Source organism: Vulpes lagopus, chromosome 3, assembly GCF_018345385.1.
Source record: "Vulpes lagopus strain Blue_001 chromosome 3, ASM1834538v1, whole genome shotgun sequence".
Lineage (NCBI taxonomy): Eukaryota > Metazoa > Chordata > Mammalia > Carnivora > Canidae > Vulpes > Vulpes lagopus.
The window spans coordinates 72,298,752-72,316,977 of record NC_054826.1 but is presented as its reverse complement, the minus strand read 5'-3'; the positions used below and the strand labels follow the sequence as shown (position 1 = coordinate 72,316,977).

Genomic DNA, 18,226 nt, shown 5'->3' with positions numbered 1-18,226 from the left:
TTTTCCAGACATAAAGTAGCTTATGCAAGACAGTAATTCTGTCTAGAATTGGTGCCTTGAACACTTGAGGACTAAAATTATAAGCATTTCTGAATGTCAACTATGGAATAGGAACTATGCAAGATGCAAAGCAGAATAAGACATGGCTATTATTTATGGGACTTACAGAAAAGCTGGAGCAACACACTTCATACATGGAGAAATTATCAAGAGCACAGAATCCTAGAAATTAAGAGCATGAAAGTTTTCAGTCTTGGAATCATTATTTATTTGTTTTGTGATCTTGGTCAAGATTTCTTCTTTTTTTTTTCCTTTGGGAAAGAAAAAGGTGGAATTTCATCTTTATTTACAGGACATTGTAAGATATTAGATTCCACATAGAAATAAGAATCCCATTGAGACGAAAAGCTTCCCATAGTATGTACAGTTTGGAATTGTTTAATTATAGTTTGCTTATAAAAGTTTCTACATTAACAAAACACACTTAAAAAGAGTTCTTAATAGAGAAACAGTAAGACAAACTTATGCCAAAATAGTACACAACAAACAACTTGATGCCTCAGCTGTACAATCTAAAAGTTAAAGGGCCCAAGGGTGCCATCCTGAACTTGGAATGTATAACCTTCAGAGGTAGTTTCTGACAAAGCATTTTGATCTTCCTCTCCCTCTACAGAGAAATACTTCTCAATCAAGTTTAAGGAAACTTTGTACCCAGATTCATGTTCATGGTTTGTAGAGCTTCATCTTTATCCAAACCTCCACATTCCTCAATCATTATACTCATTTTCTCAGTTTTATCTAGTTTCTCAGCAGCCTGAAAGATGTTTGAAATGGCGTCCAGAATAACCAGAATAAGTTTGGGATCTGTTGCAGTTAAGTGGTTCATCGATGGTTCTATTATGCCACAACAAATGAGGTATCCAATCTGTTCAGTTGTTCCACCACTTGTATAGTTGGTCATAGCCCATACAGCTTCTTTTGTGTCTTAAAGTCTGCCTTAGAGAGGACAACAAAGAGGAACAGGTCTAATTCATGATTCACATCTTGCTGTATCTGGTCCTGGAGACCAGTTACAATGTTTGAAATTGTCCACATGGCTTCCTTCTGAATAGTTTTGGGGTTTGTTAGCAGGCTGGGCAAGACAGGAGCACTGTATCTGTTGCAAACTGGAGCACTGTATCTGTTGGAACCTGGATCTGCTCATCTGTCCCAGTGATAATATTTCCTGTGGCTCTTAGGGCAGGAGTCACAATGGGCAATACCGTAGCTTCTTGGAGCTTCACAAGTTGGGACACAACTCCTGAACCATTTCAATCCATTCATTTGGATCATCAGTAAGGTAGGTAGGAAATTACTCAGCAGGTGTCTGCTAATATTTCAGGATCAGCATGATGCAGGAGATGAACTAAGGTAGGAAGAATCAGCTCAACAGCATCTAATGGGGCTGCAGGATTCTTACTGTGGCAAAGGTTTGAAAGTGTCCGAGTAATTATGTAAGTAAGCTAAAGATGACATGCTACAAATATTTATTGAGTGTAGATAAGATGAAGGAAGGTATTAGGCAAGGTGGGGTTACCATATTAATTTCATTCAATTTAGGGACTAGAAGATAAGATAAAACATACCCATAATACAAAGTAGCATTTAAAAAAATAAAAATACCGTGGTAAATAACTTGGAATTTTAGGGGACTTGAAATAAAATACTCATATTTTCTTGGCCGGAATTGAGTCATATGGCCAAAACTGCCTGCAAGGAAAATACCAACTATGTACTCAGGAATTAAAAGGAAAATCAAACTGGAAAAATATGTAGGAAATAAATTAGGGTTCCAGTAGGGCTATCAAAGAGGTTCACAAGCCAAATTTCCATTATTTGGCTGATCCATGGGAAATTTTAGCCTGTGTCAGTGTGTTAGCATTGAGTCATATTCAACAATCTCTGAAGTGTCTCTGTCTGGGTTTTTCCATTTGCCAAGCACAAAAGAATATTGTTAAATAGCTGTGGATCACTTTGGGATGTACAGAACAAACATTCAGCATATGTCCACATTTTGAGTATGTCATTGATATTCCAGGATTCTTCCTGAAACTACCTGCATTTAAGGAGCCATTAGTCTATTAACTGACTCAGATCAAAGACTTTGATGGTCTACTGTGGTTTTGCTGCCCAGATTTGGGTGTATGAAAATTTAATCATCCATTTCATTCTCAGGGACCCCATGGTTAATTCACCACAGCCAGAGATCCTTGTGGGTCAGATTATTCTATTTTCCATGCTGTCCCTACTGTTATTAGAGTAATCATGGTCTTTTATCTCTAGCAATTAAGTACATGTCCTTGATCTCTGACACCTTTGGATCTGCTCATTCCAAAAGAAGTCAGGAAACTGTTTCAAAATCAGCATTTCCCTCTAACATTCCTGGCCTACAAAAGTCTCCCACTCAAGTGCTTTTGAAGGATTTTCTTTGGCAGAGAGTGCAGGATTGGAAAGGTATACTATGTCTAAAGTGCTGGAATGTTCTGCTTCATGTCCTGGGTGGTGATTATATAGATGTGTTCTTATGTGTTCACCTAGCACTCACTGATTGCTTCCACAGGTCTCTGATGCCTTTAAAAGCATGCATTTTTGGAATCAGTTAACATTTTGTTTGGCTCTTCAGCGGAACATATTTTGGTGCAAGGCAACTACAACTGTCCACTAAAAATGTACACTCTAAAAAAATGTACACTCTGCTCTTAGCTCTGTAGAAAGTAATGATCCAAAATAATTTATCTTTGTAACTGAAAAAAAATACTTTCTTTTACTGAGTAGCAATGTTTAAATTCCTAGAGGTGCTCTGGTGAACTCTCTATTACCTTCATCACTCTCTATATAGCCTTATCTTGTTTTATTATTTTTTCCAAAGTCCTTTCACTACCTTCCAAAATATGTTTATTATTTCTCTATTTCTTCTCCAGATTATAAGCTGCAGGAGACCAGACAAATATTTTATTTTGCCTAGTGCTTTATTCCTAGCACCTAAGCCAGTCTCTGGTTTATGATAGGCACTCAATAAATATTAAGTGAATGAAGGCATGGTGTTACTTATTAAAATGTCCAGTCAACAACAAGGGAGAGTAATAATCTATTTGCTAGGATTCTGCATTTTAATTTTGCCTTTTAATTAATCATTATTGGTAAATTAAATGTTTATGTTTGCTTGAATTTCATATATCATGCATTCTGTGTACTGACATTGTTTCAGTTGAAACAATGCTAATGTGTCCTAATTGTAAATTATTATCAGCATGTTGCCACAAATGGTATGATTTGGGGTCTTCACATGAAATGCAGGGTAACTTCTCCTTCCTCAGAATAGCTGTATCATTTTCTTCATGAACTAAGTATTTGCCATATATCAAATACTATCAGAAGTGTGTTTTTATTATCCCATATAATCAGTTCTCCTAAAACACTTGTTTTGAAAATACAAATTTGTTCCAAAGTGATTGATGTATTAGGAAATAATTTGAACTTAACACAAATGTATTTTCTTTTGCATAATTTCTTAGATGAATGCCGAAAACTGCATCCAGTTGAACCAAGCTATATGGGAATACATAAAGTGTGTACACCCCCCTACACACACACAGACACACACACACACACACACACACAGACACACACCTGAAACATCTACCAGATACTTCAGTTCAGCATGTGTGTCATTTAGTATTACAACCTCCTGTGTGGTTGTAGATAACCTTCGGTCCACCATTTCGCAATAATTCACAAGCTGCAACTCATTCAATGCCCCTTCCACAAGGAAATTTCAGGGTTTTTTTCAGGTCAAATACTACATACATATGTCATATACATGTGATATATATATATATATACATATATATACACATGTTAAGTGTATGTTATGTGTAGCTAATATATAATATAGAATATAATAAGTGTATATTATATTATATATTAAGTGTATATATACTACTTAAAATGTATAATTGATAATAGATTTCTGTTAAGTTCTTATTTTTTTAATGTGTTACTGACAATTTACACTTTTGAGTATTGTGTCTTCACCCTAATTTCCCCCATAAACCTTGTGAGTTTTATTGTGCAGATTTTGCATAGCATGATGCTTCTTTAAGAATGTATGTGTCACATTACAACAAAACTGGCAGTATTATTATTGCTCTATCATCTGTGTTCTCAAAATCCTCTAACAACATTGGTTGGGTTCTCCAGAAGTAGATGCTGATGTATAACTGGGCTGCAGTATGTTTTTGGGGATCAACATCTGCAAAAGGAAATAGGCAGAAGCAAAAGCAGGCCAAGAAGGGATACAAACTGTGGTGTAGGCTTAACAAAGCTTCAGGAAAGCATTCTGGAAGGAGTATTGCATGTCAGAAAGTATGTCCTCTGCTGAACTGAAATGGCCAAGTCTTTTACCTCTGTTTTCCTCAAGCACCCAATATGGGTGTGGTTGGAATGGTGAGACTCAGGCGAGGGGGCTCTCTGCAGCTAAGGCATGTCCTAGAGAAGCTGACACCTGGGAACTGTCTGCTAATCAAACAAAGTCTCTAGAGTTGAGCATTAAAAACCTTTCTTGAAAGGGAATACTGCTTGAATTTATATCATACCCATGTCAATAGGTATTTCTGGGTTAATCTCATAATATCTTTTTGGTTAGAGAAACTTAATTTTGAAATAATATTAGACTTACAAAGGTTGCAAAGATAGTACAGACAAATCCTAGTACCTTTTGCTGACCTTCCTCTGTTATTAATACTTTACATAACTCTGGTGCAATAATCTCAACCAGGAAATTAGTATGGATGCAATACTATTAACTTAATACAGGCCCTTTTCAAATTTTACCAGTTCCATTCATATTCTTTTTCTGGACAGAATCCAATTTGAGATCCCATATTATATTTACTTGTCACGAATTATGCTTTATTTTTTACGTATATGTCCATCCATGTGAGATCCTTAAAGACAAATACCACATAAATCATATACTAAATATTTAGCAAAGTGTTTGGTGATATAATTATTAGATTAATAATTATGGGATGGATAAATTATGCAAATTTTCCAAAGATAGATATTTGTTTAATCCTAATCTCTAGCATTATGGCCACAATTGGTCTTCAATTTGTTTGCTTAGTAATTTGCTTAGCAATGAATGAAATTGAACTTTACATATTGGGTACCTTTCATGGAGTAAATGATACAAATTAAACAGAAAAGGAAGCCCATTCCTTTCTTATCACTTTTTAAAAATATGTTACATTTGAAATGGGGAAAGAATATAAATACAAGAGAAGATAGAATAAACCATCAAAAATGTTTAGGGAGATGATGTTGAATCTCATTTTGAAATGTGTGATTGGCATGCATTAATAAAGAGAAGGAGGCACTTTTTGCAGAGGATGGTGATGTATAGAGCCACAGAAATATAAGACTGGCACATGGACACAAAAAGATGATAGGACAGAAGACAGAAAGCAGGGTGTTGTTTTTTTTTTTCTTTTTTGGAATCAACAGGCAGAGAAAATTATTAAATACCCTTATCCATTTCTTGAGTACTAAATAGACAGAGCTTTTGAATGATGAATTTCTTTTTGATCTTCTGTGGATTTTGCATGATAGAAGTTTTGCTGCTTGCTTGTATTCATTCATTCATACTTTGAATGATTAAAAAAAACCCATAATCATATAAACTAATTGCTTACTAGGATAGAAGGAAATGGATTTGGATATAATAATTCAGAGAGAAATACGAATTTTCTTCTTAATCATGTGGCTATCATAGGGAAATATGCAAGTAATTTTTTAAAAGATTTTATTTATTTATTCATGAGAGACAGAGAGAGAGAGAGAGAGACAGAGACATAGGCAGAGGGAGAAGCAGGCTCCCTGTGAGGATACTGATGAGGGACTTGATCCCAGGATCCTGGAATAACAACCTGAGCAAAAGGCAGATGCTCAACCATTAAGCCACCCAGGTGCCTGAATATACAAGTAATTTTTAAAATCTACAATCTAAAACACAATTTGGTTAATTAGTGTAAGAGAAATGTATTAATTACATCTTTATTTGTTGATTTATAGTATTTTTCAGTTATTCATTTATAGGATATATTCATGATGCTAATTATTGGGGGGGCACAATTACTCATTATTCTCTTTTTATTTTACCAAGTATATAGCAATATTTTTATTTTTACATTGGATTGCACAATTTCTAATTTGGCTAAGTACATACTTCTCTGATAACTCTCAAATTTTTGGATTCTATTTCCAAATGTCCAAAAAGCTCTGTTTTTTCTGGAATGTGATGGCTGTAAATGGTGTGAGATTTTAGCTTAAGCTTAGTGTTATCTTGGATGAAAGGGATTAGCACACTGCAGAAAGGAGCTGAGTACTCAGTGCAGCTACTTTCCTTCTGAGACTTTAATTCTCTTTCAAATAATCAGTTGAGAAAGTGACTACCAAAGACAAAGCAGCATAATATTCAGTGTGTTTTCTCCTTGTATTTTGAAATCCAAAAGCACAGTTTGTAAAAATAGCCTGTTAGGATGTTTGTTGCATTTAAAAATTCGATCAGTATTTCTTCATCTTTTTTAATGAAAACATTTTTGCAAGCAGAAGGTTTTTTTTAAATGGTAATATGTATAAAGAAAATTTAGATGCATATGAGGTTGTGTTACAGTTGTTAATGCTTGCATTAAAATATTTTCAAACCTGCTTGATTTTGGAAGAAATGTTCTTAATCACAGGTATCATTTGTATGGCATCTTAATGTAACAGTCCATATTTGATCTGTTGATGCCTAAATCAAAATCCTCATTATCTCTTCCAAAACCAGCTCCTCCCTTTCTGCATTCTTTGTCTTTACTAATGGCATCTTACTCTGCAGTTGCTCAGATCAGACCCCTGTTGGGTTATCTCCATGTTGGGCCGTACTAGATAACCTGCATCTCACACTTGTGTCTGATACAGCACTGATCACTCTCCACTTTAATGCTCTGTCGGAGAATATATTTCTTGCAGAAGACTGTGTATCTGTCTCTTAGTGCTAGACCTTAGATCATTGTTTGGCATGAAATAGACAATAAATGTCTGGGGAATAAGTGTAGGGCTAAATAAATGAATGATGTCTTTCTGTCTCTGGTATCTGCTTATCTTCCAATGTCTATTGATTTTACTTTCAAAATCCTTCTCTTATCCATCATAACCCCTTCATTCTTAGGCCACAAAGCTTACTATAATCTTCATAAGCAATTACTTAGACATCTTGCATGAGACTTCTTATGTCATTTTCATCTCTGTCACCATTCCCCTCCTCTATCACATCTTTCATGTTGCTATCAAAGCACTCTTCCTAAGAGACATCTCTGAATTTATCATTCCTTTGCCACGTATCCTCCCTGGCCCAAATTCTATGCAAGACAAGAAATACAACTCTCTGATATCTTTTGCACGTTATCCAAGGTCTTCTATGCTCTGGTCTCAGAATAGCCAGCCTTCTTTTCACCACATCCACTCTTGCATATGATATTTCCTCCATATCAGGAATTATTATTAATTTTTTCTTCCTTGCTGTGTTTTAGATCTTTTGTTTGCTGAAATATCTTTTCCACCTTCATCTCTACCTGTCACCAGGCAATTTAGCCCAGGTTATGTGTCACCTTTTATATTTCTAAAGAATTACCTCAAAGGAAGGCAATTTCTCCCTACTCTGTTATCTCATAGGACTTTGTCCATAATTATTTACTTCATTTACCTTTTATTATCATTATTTGTATTTGTAGATTATATCACTACTAAGGCATAAAGAATTTAAGGCAGAGACCATGGCTTGCTATTCTGTGACTCTTCAACAGATTTAAGCATGGTTCCCAAGAGGGCAGATACAGGTGTTTCCAGACTGAATCTGGAACATGTGCAAGTATCTATTATTACATTTTCTTGATATCATAAACTTAACTAGTGAGCTACACAAAAACAAAGTGTGCAACATAGGGTATTATTTAAAATATCAAGTTTTATTTATTTCTACTATAAAAGGAATTATAAATTTGCAAGCTAGGTAGAGTAAATGAAAAGTTAATAATATCAACCTAATCAGAAAACAGGATCACTTCATGGGGAAGTGATTTTGAATCTGCTTTTGAATAATATATCAAATATAATTTAGAGAACAGAGACACATAGATGGAACATAGGCTCCTGAGAAATCTGGGTTTAAAAAAAATTCTTATTTTTAACCATGTAAGCTTAAACCATTTAGTCTGAGTCTCTATTTCCTAATTTGTAAGATGGAGATAATTAATAGCACTTGTCCTTACATTACTGGGTGTTTTCAGGTGTAAGTGAAATAGTAAATTTGATAGTATTTTGCTCTAAATATGAGTACAAATGGAAGTTATTATCATTTAAAAAATTTATCAGTTTTCTAGGCTATCAGATAATCAGTAAATTAACATTTAAGAATAAGTATGTTTTTCTTGTAAATAAGAAATGTATATCCTTCCATATCTCATTCTTGATTTTTTACCATGTTCCAAGTTAACATATCAAGAATTTTCCATTGTTTTGGAGTATAGCAGATAACTCTTCAGATAATTGGTATGACTGCTTAGTCAAGTTATTAACATTCATTAATATTCAATCCAGCCATTGCAACACCTATAGGATCTATACACTACTTCCCCACCAGTTAAGCAGGGTATCTACAGATTCAAGGACTAGAGAATGGTAATTGTGCTAGAAAAGAAATTGATCTGAAATGGGTTTAACTCTCCACCATACTATTATAAAATCCATGAAAATGAGAACTTAATATGCTTTTCATCCCTATTTTCCCCCATTATTATTTTTTCACTGCAGTGCCTGAAATATAGAAGTTATCTAAATATTCATTGCATGCTTCAGTGAAGGAAATATCTGATTATTTGGTGATCAACTTGAATAATAATGTTAAGCTAGAGATGCCAGGATAACTCTCAAACTTAATGGAATGTTTCCAAAATATTTAGGAGATAGGAATCTATCTTATTTTGTAGATAAGCCTATAGAACTATGGTATAGGGGGCAGGAAGAAACCTCTTGGAAAATGTCAGTCGTGAAACTTGAAAGATTGTCAACCAAATTGCCAGTTTTGAAGTAGAGTTATAGAAATGCCAAATAGATTAATATCAGCCAAGGCAGACCTGCGTACAGAGATGCATTATCATTGGGTTTGTGTCCATAAGTCATAGCTTCTTCACCAGGTTTGTATCTGAAAGCTACTAATGTGACTGGAGCCTATAGAATACAGACAAACATTATATGGTTTCATTCATTCAGGGAATATAAAAACTAGTGGAAGGGATTAAATGGGAAAGGAGAGAAAATGAGTGGGCAATATCAGAGAGGGTGACAGAACATGAGAAACTCTTAACTCTGGGAAATGAACAGGGGTATTAGAAGGGGAGGTGGTTGGGGGGGTGGGATGACTGGGTGACAGGCATTGAGGGGGGCACTTGACCAGATGAGCACTGGGTGTTATACTATATGTTGGCAAATCGAACTCCAATAAAAAATATACAAAAAAGAACATAGTTTTATATCAGAGATGTGTTCAAGTATTTATTATTATTATTCTCTTTTTTCTATCTATTGCCTTTTGTTATATCTGAGTCCTCCCTGTTTATAGCATTTTGTATTAAATTATCATTTGATATGATACATTTGCTCAATTGCTGAGCCGGTGACAGCACCCTTATCAAATCTTTTTCCACTAGTGGAGACATTTCTAATGCTTTATTAACCGTATAGATTTTGATCCATGTTAATAATGACGACATGATTAATACCGGCTTACTTTTCTGAGCACTTATGATTTATCAGACACTGTGCTAAATATTTTAATATACTGTTTTTAATCTTCATGACTATTCTATGATTAGGTACTATTACAATTTCAATTTTACAACAAGGAAACTAAAGCAGAGAGAGGTTATTTGGTTTTCCAAGGTGCTCACAGCTAGGAAATATCAAAGCCAAGTATTGATTTCAGTGGCCTGGTTTAGGGCCAGAGAGCTGAACCACTGTTACAACTGGGTATTTGTTTGACACACACTTCCTGGGATTAAAAAAGAGTGTAGATCATGTACTCTTATAGTTTAAGATGAAGATTATAACTAAATCAACAAAGGAAAATTTATTAAGGCAATAGGGATGACCTAGAAAAGAGAATGAAGCTGATGAAGAGTTTTCTAAAATGAGAAACTACATAGAGTTATTCTCAAACTTATATTGAACAGCTACCATATTTGAAGCACTATTGTTGGTACGGGGATCATATTTTTATTAGTGGATGAATTGTGTAAATGTGATTATTAACTAAAATCTATTTCATTTGAAACTATGTTAATATGCATAGACAGTACTTCTGACAGCTAAAATTACTTAGACCATATGCAGTTCCTGTTTGAAGCTGTAGAACTTCTTTCAGGTGGCCATGGAGTTGTGCCACCTTCATGGCAGCTGACTATGAGGGGCATAGATGACCAATGGTTTTCAGTTGTGATACCTTTGGATCCTTCACTGTTCACACCATGGACATAATTCCTATAGACTGCTCCAAGCCAGCGGGCGAGCAAGGTGATGTTCTAGAACCAATCTACTCCTGCTTGATGTGGGAGCTCTTCCAAAAAACAACCTATGCTTGGGAGGTTCCTTTCAGGTTGGCTGAGACTTTCTCAGAATTTCATTGCCTTTTGGACCTTTCATACCGAATTTTTTCCTTTCTCTTCGCAGGCTTCAGACATGCGTCTTGGTCTGGAGCCTTTCCCTACTTACTTCCTCCACCCCATCTCCTTCTTCCATTCCTCTCTTTACTCTCACTCTCTCACTCCCTTCCACCTTCTCTCCCTCTCTCTCTTTCTCTCTCTTTCACTCCCCCCTTCAGGTATGTCCCTCAATAAATATCTGGGACTTCTAATCCTACCATGGTGTCTGTTTCTCAATGGCAATAAACTGGCATGTTAGATAAAGTTCATGAAGTTTTTTTTTGCCAACAGGAATTCCATGATCTTTTTTATATACTATTGATGTGCCAATTAATTCAACAAGAATTCCAACAAGCATATTTGAATGCATAAGATTATTAAACAGGCATTCCTGGAGACATCACTTCCTTTAAATTCTATTTTAAGACAGTGAAATGTCATTTATAAAAAAGAAGAAACTGCCTTTAAACAAGTCTTTTTTTTTTTAATTTTCTTTTGATACCAAGACTTTACCCAAGGATAAAGTCATCAAAAATGGTAAATATTTCAATTAAATTTATAAATATATGTCTTTTCCAGAGCACGGCATACATGTTATCTTAATACTAACCATTAGAGTGACATTTAGCATTAGAATGAAAAAGTAGAATACCACTTAGTCTTATGATTATATAGTTCTGGTCATTCACCATTTCTGCTTAAAAAACTCCATGGTCACCCTCAGTACTTCCTGTTTATTTGTCTTACCCACTATCTAATTAATACTTGATTAAAATGCACACCTGCAGAGCTTTCCCATCACTCTGTGGCTCTTAACTCTCTATTTTACCTGTTTTATTATGAGATTAAAAATACACAACTCTGGCAGCATATAAATGAAAATAATAGTGATAATAACTTTTAAGAATAAATTAGCATCATTTATTTTTTTTAGTAATGATTTTTTTTAGGCTTAGTGCTCATCTGAGTTTAAGAGACAGGCATATCTTAGAATGAACCACATTCTTTTAAGTTCCTACTTTCTTCTACTAACAAATCATAAAATATCAAATTTCTCTAGATATTTTGAAACTTGCTGGTCATTCCTACCAAGATTAATCTAACCTATTATTATAACCATTATAAATGCAAGAGTAAAAAATCAGGAGCCATTGCTTATTTATTTTTTTGTTTGTTTTGCAAAACCTTAAGGGATTTTATTTACAGACAACATTCAGAATGCCATAGGAAGTTGAGAGAAAGAAGGGATTCAAGCCTGACTTAGTGAAAAAGTCTTCATCGGAAAGACTTTATAAGCTCCAAATTTATGTTAATTTTCTAACCTTCCTCACCAATATAACTGGGAGCACTCACATCTGTAGCCTGTAAGGGACTAACGGGGGATGATGAAGGAATTTATTTAAAGAAGACAAACCACCAAAATAAAGTTCAATACTCATCAATCATCTACTTTTCACAATCAGCATCTCATTTTTGCAGATCTTGAGTTATGTAACTTTTATGTACCAGAGGACCATAAAAACCAACAGGCAAGAAGGATGCACAAAAGCATTGACAAATTTATTAAATATTTAGTGATAATATTGGAAGAATCAAAACAATCTGGAGCAGATGTTGGCATACTATAACTTAGAGGCCAAATCTGCACTACTTCCTGTGTCTGTAAACAAAGTTGTTTTGGGACACAACACACCCATTTTTGCAGGTGTTATCTTTGGACGCTTTCACATGAACACAGAGGGGTTGATCATTTGCAACAGAGCCATGTGGCCCTCAAATCCTAAAATATTTATTATCTGGCCCTTTAGAGGAAAAGTTTGCTGAGCCCCAGTCTAAAGACAAATGTTTAGGAATACAGTCAATTCATAGAAGGAGAATATTCTCCTTACTTATGAGAAATCTTTTAAATTAGAATCATGTCACCATGTAAATATAAATATCATCCTAACTACGTCAGAATAACATATGTGCAGTTTTTTTGTATTTAAAATTGTTTAGTAGTGTTCATGAAATTCTCATACTTCTAAGGTAAAGGAGCTGCAATTACCTTTATTGTAAGCATGTAACACTGTACATCACTTTTAGTTGAGATAATGCAGCAAAATCTCCCATTTCCAAAAGCATAATCGTGTACCAAGACTTCTGTTATTTAGACTTACTATTTTATCAATTTGCTGAATGAAGATTTGAAATCCTGTTCCAAATGTACTATTCACTGATTGTTGAGTCCTTTCCTTACAGAAACATGAGCAAAGATACCCCTTCTTTTATTTTTCTGCCATGTTGCCTTCATCGATAGATTCTGTTTGTCAGTTAAACTGAAAATGATTGTATGATAGTGCTCAAAGTAATGTCTCTGTTCTAGTAACACAATGGTTCCGTATATGTCTGATGCTTTATCATGATTTGTTCTTTTGTTTGTTTCAGAATTTTTCTCCTAAAGAAAAAAGTCATACACATATCCCAATCCCACTTTTTCCCTATAGTCCTTCTATGTCCTTCAAAGTGGTTGAATATCATTCTAATATGTTTATGACAATACATTCTATTGTTTTATATGTTTTCAATTTTACATTAATATGATCACACTGGGAGTGCAGGTTTGCAGCTGGATTTTAGACTCGATATTTATCTTTCTTAGAATATCTACATCTAATTCATTCATTTTAAGTGCTTAAGTGCATTAAAGTAACCAACACATTTTTAAGAATAGAGATTCTTTTAAGATCTTCAAAAATATTAAACCCTTTATTTGGATCAATTTGTATTGATAAACTATTATATAACTAAGCCGTTGCATTTATTCATCCTTCTACTGAAAAACAATCAAACTGTCCTGTTTATTTACTCTTTAGCACATAGGCACAATGAATATCTTTATACATAACTTATTTTGTGTGATTACAGAGTTTCTCTAAAATAGAATGACTCACTTGTAGAGTTTATATCTTCAAAATGACTAGATACTACGGAATACTCTACTGAGCTGTTTTTCCACTAGTAGCATATAAAACTTGCTTTTTTTACAATCTTTCCCCAAAATTTGCATTTCCCTCATTGCTAACAACAAATAATTCTTTTAATGTTATCTGCTTTTTCCTCTTCTGTGAATTGCCTTTTAAATAATCTTTTGTTCATTTTTCTGTTGTGTTGTCTTTTTTTCCAGTTGATGAAACAATCTTCAAAAATTCCTTATTCTAATTCATTGTCAGATATTTGTTTATATGGAAATACATGAAAACAGAAACATTTGGCCATTTTAGAACCATATAAGCACCACTATTATTCAACCTAAATACCATGTATATCTTTTTCCAGCCTGTGGATTATTTAGTAACTTCACATCTGAGAAAATTATTTTCAAGCACAGGATAACAGGCACTTAAAACTACAATCTCTTAATGAAGGACACTCACAAGTAAGCCCTACCTTTATCTCAGCTCCTTCTGTGGAGACAATTTCCTACTTATGATGTGGAAAAGTAGAATCAAATAAAGCATTCTGAGCTGAGAGGCAGAGATTGGAATCTTGACTGCTAAAACAGCTAGTTTCAATCACTAGAGAGGAAGTAGCTGAGCAATGGGGATGCTGGGAGAGCAGAGAGGGGTACAAATCTGTGTGAAGGTCCCTACTGAGTCCTTGACTGAGAGTAGAATTGTGGTTTTTCCAGATAAGGTCATATGAAGTTACCAGCTGCTCTTGGGTTGAGAGTAGAACAAAATAAATATAAGTCAATCAGTGGTGCAGACATTTGAGTTCCAGCACAAGGAGAGTAGAAAGACCTTTGTAACACCTGAGCATTTGAGACACAAGAAAGACCCTGCTTTAAGAATAAGACCCATGTCCTAAAATAAAACCTACTTTAGATCCTCCCTAAATCCTAAAACATACCCATAGCAAGATATGTGGGACAGTAAGAAATTGGAGTTTGAGCTCCAACACATTTGAGAAGCTTGGTAAAGACTTTGTGCTTTCCACAAGTCTACCCTAACATAACAAAAAACTAAGCCTGCACGTATTCAAGGACATTAGCCACTAATTGCATATGAAAAAGATCAATACTTTGTAGAGAAAGAAAACAGAATATAATGTCTCTGTAATGTAAGTATTATAATGTCCAAAATATAATTTAAAAAATTAGATCTGTAAATAAATAATAAATTATGACCCATAGCAAAAATTGTAATAAATAGAAACAGATATTAGATTTAGCAGATAAGTTTAAAAAACAGAGACAGAGACATAGGCAGAGGGAGAAGTAGGTTCCCTGCAAGGAGCCGGATCCTAGACTCGATCCCAGACCTCAGGATCACACCCTGAGCCAAAGGTGGATGTTCAACCACTGAGCCACCCAGGTGTCACAGTACTTTTAAAAAATAATTCCTTACTGCTCTGTAAATAGAAAAGGATCTATAACAATACCCTATTAATACAAGTTTGTGGTTTTCCCATAATGAATTAAGGTCACATTTTCTTAGCTATTGTACAGAGTCTTTATGGACTCATTCTACTTAAAGATTGAATGAAAGCTTAAATTAACATCTTAGGAATGTGACCTTTCTGAAAACAATCTAGAGGAAGACTTTATGATTAATTGGACATGTCATTTTTAAAGGTGTTATGGTTTCATTCAAAAGTTGCAACTATGTCCGGACCTAAAAAAAGAATAAAATAAAAAATAAAAGAAGCAAGGATACCTAACTCCCCTAGGTATAAATTCAAAAAACATATAGCTTAATATATATGAAATAAAACCTAGCCCCCCAAAAGGAAGAGAAATATAGACAAAGTGATTATCACAGTTCATGATTTTAAGATACTTCTCTTGGTATTTGATAAAACAAGAAAGCAAAAAATTAGGAAGGATCTGATCAAAGCCTTTGGACAATCTCACTTAATTGGTATTGACTGCATATAGTAACTCTAGACTATGTATTTTTTTCAAGTGCATGTGGAATGTTTATCAGGATAGATTGTACATTGAATATTGAGCCATACAATGTGTCAAATTTTAAATGATTTAAATACAGCAAAATATATTTCTGAGAAGAAGAGGATTAAATTAGAAATCAAAACCTGGGAAATTTCCCAATATTTGGAAAGTATACAACTCCACTTCTAATAAAATTCATAAGGCAAGAAAATTAGAAAATATTTTCAATTCAGTGATCATAAAAACACAAATGTTGACATATACCATGTAAGAATCAGTATTGTCATGCATTAGAAGATGTATGATCATGTGTTAGAAGAGTTAATATTGTGAGTATGTCCATTGTCCCTATATTGACCTGTAGATTGAGTGTAATTCCAATCTAAATCCCAAACAGATACTTTTGTTGTTTATAGAACCTGCCAAGATTCTAAAACTTATGTGGAAATGCAAAAATTCTTGAAGAACTTAAATAATTCGGGGTGGATGGTGGAAAGCAGCGTGGAGGGCTTGTACCACTTGATTTCAAGACCTCCTATAACTCTACATCTATATAAATCATGACAGAGTGGTAGCAATACCAGGATAAACATAGGGATTAATGGAACAGAATGGGGAATTCAGAAATTGTCACATACATGGTCCATGTATTTTTGAAAAGTCCATCAAGATAATTCAATGGGGGGATCCCTGGGTGTTGCAGCGGTTTGGCGCCTGCCTTTGGCCCAGGGCGCAATCCTGGAGACCCGGGATCGAATCCCACGTCAGGCTCCCAGTGCATGGAGCCTGCTTCTCCCTCTGCCTGTGTCTCTGCCTGTCTCTCTCTCTCTCTCTCTCTCTCTCTCTCTCTCTGTGTGTGTGACTATCATAAATAATAAAAAAAATAAATTAAAAAAATATAATTCAATGGGGAAAGAGCAGTATTTTCAACAAAAAAGATTGCAACAACAGGTGTATGAATGTGGAGAAAAATAAACTGCCATCCTTACCTGACCCAGAAATTAACTGAAAAGAAACATGTGCTTAAATACATAATTTAAAACTAAAACTTAAATTTAAAAACTTCTAGAAAAACACATGGGAAAATCCTTATGATTTTGAGTTAAGATTCTTTGAACAGACCATAAAAAGTAGTAACTGTGAAGAAAAAAGTGATATATTAGATTTAATGAATGAAAAGCTTATGCTCTTCAAGGAACTCAGGTAAATAAATGAGCAAATGGGAAAATATTTTCTAAATATGTATTTGTAAAAGGACTTCTATCCATAATGTTAATTAAACAACCAAACATTTTTTTTAGCAAATGGGAAAATACATGAATTTTTACTTCACAAAAGATATGACTAAGAAGCACCTGGAAAAATATTCAGCATTTTTGATCATTAAGAAAATTCATAATATAATACTGCTTTATACCTACTTGAATTACAGAGTTAACAAATAAAAATACAGAAGATACCAAGTTGGGAAGAATGTAACTAAATTGGAGTTTTCATGCATTGCAGGTGAGAATATGAAATGATAAAACCCTACTGGAAAAGTCCTATAATTTCTCATAAAGGTAAACATACATTTGCCTACCCTATGACCTGGCAATTCAACTCCTTCATATTAATGTAAAAATTGAACACAAATTTCTATAAAATGATGTATGCAAGAATGATTATGCTTACTTTATTCATAGTAATTCCCAGCTGGAAACAACTTGAATGTTCTCCACCAGTAAATGCATAAACAAATTCATGTTATATTCATATTCATTTATATTTACATTCACACAATAAAAGGATCAGGTTTCCGTTGGAGCATGGAGGCATGGAGAAATGACTGCAGGCAGTATGAAGGAACATTCTGAGGTGATGGAAGTGTTCTACATCATGATTGAGATGGTGATTACATAAATATATATTTACCAAAAGTCATTAAGCTTAAAATACAAACTCAAAATGTGTACATTCACTGCTTATAAACTATACCTCATTAGGATGATAATATTAACAAAGAAAACTGAAAATTGTCCTCATAAAGTAGAAAAGGTATTGCCTCTAAGAAATAAAAAAAATAAGTCTATGTAAAGGGAATAAATATCAAAAATTAAAACTTTAAAACTAGAAAATTATGAATTAAAGTGTATATGTATTGTATATGTGGAGAGAAAGAGAAAGGGAGAGAAGATGGGAAATGGATAAAATCTTTGAGGAATAAAATTGTGAAATCTTTTTGGTAAGTAGAAAAAGTTTTAAAAGACTGAGAGAAATGGAAATAAAATTAGAAAATCAAATCAAAACATCAATCAGCTGTTGATGCAAGAGCATAGAAATAGGGGAGGAGATATTTAAAGAAATTAACCTGAAGGACTCCTGCTCCCATCATGGAACACAAGTAGCTCATACCAACACTCCCACTGAGAATAACTAGGAAAGGTGGCTCAAAATTTTAAAATGAAGTAAAATAAAATAGAAATACAAAGATTAAACTATAGGCATTCATATACAGTTAAGTTCATTTTGGTAA

General features: G+C 34.1%; 1 pseudogene; it reads right to left on the bottom strand.

Annotated features, from left to right (window-relative positions):
- Positions 1–572: 572 nt before the first annotated feature.
- Positions 573–1,515, bottom strand: LOC121487615 (annotated as a pseudogene).
- Positions 1,516–18,226: the final 16,711 nt, after the last annotated feature.